This window comes from Salvelinus namaycush, chromosome 40 (genome assembly GCF_016432855.1).
Source record: "Salvelinus namaycush isolate Seneca chromosome 40, SaNama_1.0, whole genome shotgun sequence".
In the NCBI taxonomy this organism is placed as follows: Eukaryota; Metazoa; Chordata; class Actinopteri; order Salmoniformes; family Salmonidae; genus Salvelinus; species Salvelinus namaycush.
Genome location: NC_052346.1, coordinates 3,544,989 through 3,547,960, shown reverse-complemented (window position 1 = coordinate 3,547,960; position 2,972 = coordinate 3,544,989). Strand labels below are relative to the sequence as shown.

Below are 2,972 nucleotides of genomic sequence, written 5' to 3'. Positions count from 1 at the left end.
TAGTAAATACTACAGTATTTAATTTGCAGATACCCTGCTCATTACCCTCCCCGTATCCCAATTTGTGTCACACATAAGTGAGAATCCTACATACCAAGTATAGTCCATATATTGTGTTCCCTATAAGTTTTTATTTTGTATAGAATTTTTTTTTACCCTTTTTTCTCCCCAATTTCGTGTTATCCAATTGGTAGTTACAGTCTTGTCCCATCGCTGCAACTCCCGTACGGACTTGGGAGAGGCAAAGGTCGAGAGCCGCGTGTCCTCCGAAACACAACCCAGCCGAGCCGCACTGCTTCTTGACACAATGCTGCTTAACCAAGAAGCCAGCCGCACCAATGTGTCGGAGGAAACACTGTACACCTGGCGACCGTGTCAGCATATATTATGCCCGGCCTGCCACAGGAGTCGCTAGAGTGTGATGGGACAAGAAGGTCCCTGCCAGCCAAACCCTCCCCTAACCTGGATGACGCTGGGCCAATTGTACGCCACCCCATGGGTCTCCCAGTCGCGACAGAGCCTGGACTTGAACCTTAGACCACTGCGCCACACGGGAGGCCTGTGTTCCCGTGAATACTATAGTATTTATGCCATAATATAAAATGTATTTTTTTCAAGTGGGGAGGCTTGACACAGTATGTCCTAGACAAGGTAGCACATCCGGTGAACAGGTCAGGGTTCCATAGCCGCAGGCAGAACAGCAGAAACTGGATCAGCAGCACGACCAGGTGGACTGGGGACGGGAACAGCCAGGAGTCGTCAAGCCAGGTAGTCCTGAGTCATGGTCCTATGGCTCAGGTCCACTGGGAGGGGAGACGGAGAGAGAGATTTCACTTTTGTTTATTATCTTTTTTCACTTGCTTTGGCAATGTAAACATATGTTTCCCATGCCAATAAAACCCATTGAATTGAATTGAATTACACCAGATAGGACAGAATGGCTCTAACTCCTCGGCACATAGACTATTGCAGCATAGATTCTGGGGACTGAAACAGGGGGGGTCGGGGGACACTGTGGCCCCCTCCAAAATTAGGTAGGATATAATCCCACCCACTTTGCCAAAGCACAGCCCCCACACCACAAAAGGGATATCAACAGTCCACTAATTTCCTACTCTGAGACCAGATTGAGTATAGCCCACGAAGATCTCCCCACCACACAAGCCTCAATCATAGGACCTACTAAAGAGATGAGTCTTAGGTTGAGATTCAGATTCAGAAAACTTTAATGTCCTCAGAGAAGCAATTCATCTTGTAGCAGTTATAAAACATATCACATATTTTTTTTTATATTGCTAAGGATATTTGCAAGTAAATAGACAGGATAAGTGCAGTTTCATAGTGCAAGGGCTAAGTGCAAGTAGTCTAACATTTTGTTAAGTTGCAGAATTGCATTCGGAATAAAAGAGTACTTGGCCCTATTTTTTTAACCTTAGGTAGTCTGTACCTGTGGCCAGAGGGAAGGAGCTGGAATTCAGGGTGGAGTGGATGGGAAGAGTCAACCGCTATTTTATTCTCCATATGGCGGGTTCTGCCCAGGTAGAGAGAGGACAGTTCTTGATGTTGCTGCCCCATGATTTCTCCACAAGTCCTGACTATCTTGCCCAACCAATTTCTCTGTGCAACCTTGATATTCCCCCAAACAAGCAGGTTAAGCAGTAGGACAGAATTCTCTCAATGAATGATTTATAAAAGAGAACCGTGATGGTTAGATCAACATTTAAAAACAGTGCAGTTTCCATAGGAAATACAGTCTCTGTTGGTTTTTCTTAGAAATAGCGTCAGTACACTGATCCCAGGACAGCTTGTTGTCAACGACTAGCCGAAGGTGTTTGTACTCCTCTACTATTTCAATGGGCTCACCTTTTATCAGTGATGGTGTGTGCATGGCAGTGTTCCTTCGAAAGTCAATCACCATGTCCTTTGTTTTTGATGTATTTCATTTTAGATGGGATGACTCACACCATCGTGTCTGCGTCTCTCACATGGACCGGCAGACCATTACTTAAAAATGGAGCTCTATGGGAGAAAGCCCTGCCCTCCAGCTGTTTGCTTAGAAATTCTAGGAACAATAAGGAGGCCTGTGTCTTGTGACCGTAGAGTATGTGTAGGTATGTACGGCAGTACCAAATCGAAAAGATAAGTAGGAGCAAGTCGACGTCATAGATGCTACCAGAGGTAAGTGGGAGTCTATGCATCCTGATTGAAACGCTGAAAAAAGTATAACATACCTCCTTTCTACTGTTCCTCTTGCACCTGAAAAGTGTCACGTCCTCCACCCACAGTTCCTTTTTTTCAATATGGATCCTTTTTGCACACAATACCTACCTTTTAGAAGGGGAAGAACAATAGAAAGCACATTCATAAGGTCCTTCGTCCTGTTGACTCTTTGTTCTCTGATGTCACTTCCCTTTTGATCAGCCAGTGTAGCTGTTTGCTGATCCACCTGTCCCACTGGTCTGGTAGGTTGAGGTAAACATTACCGTATGTGTTGGGCAATATGCTCAGCACAAAATAGTTCCCACTGTCATCCATCCCTACAGAGAATGCGAAAGAGGGGTTGTGTGTGTGTGTGTGTGTGCGCGCGTGAATTTGGGATTTGATTAACTTCTGCTATATTACACAGTAAAAATCGCAGGATGTTTTTGTGTCTAACTTTCTGGGAGTGCAGTTTTGAGGGTAGTTGTCACGGTCAATAATGTTGTTGATTTGCTTTCAGATTTCGGTCAGTGGCAGGTTTTTAAAGAGCAGAATCGACTGGTTCTCAGCAGTCGTGCCACCACCTCTGTGTTTTAGCTCAGTGTGGGATCAGGTTTTGTCAATAGCCGTCCTCCTGCTTACAATAACAGGCTAAAACAGTAACACGGATTACTCAAGAGCCCCACAGAGGGACTGTCATGTTTGTGTGTGTGTGTGTGTGTGTGTGTGTGTGTGTGTGTGTGTGTGTGTGTGTGTGTGTGTGTGTGTGTGTG

At 45.2% G+C, this 2,972-nt stretch overlaps 1 long non-coding RNA gene across 1 annotated transcript; it reads right to left on the bottom strand.

Moving 5' to 3' along the window:
- Positions 1–538: 538 nt before the first annotated feature.
- On the bottom strand, positions 539–2,394 carry LOC120033294. The gene is made up of 3 exons (XR_005473935.1): positions 2,329–2,394; positions 1,448–1,531; positions 539–803 (listed from the first exon to the last, which is right to left on the bottom strand). It is a non-coding gene; the product is annotated as an uncharacterized LOC120033294 (long non-coding RNA).
- Between the last annotated feature and the right edge of the window lie 578 nt (positions 2,395–2,972).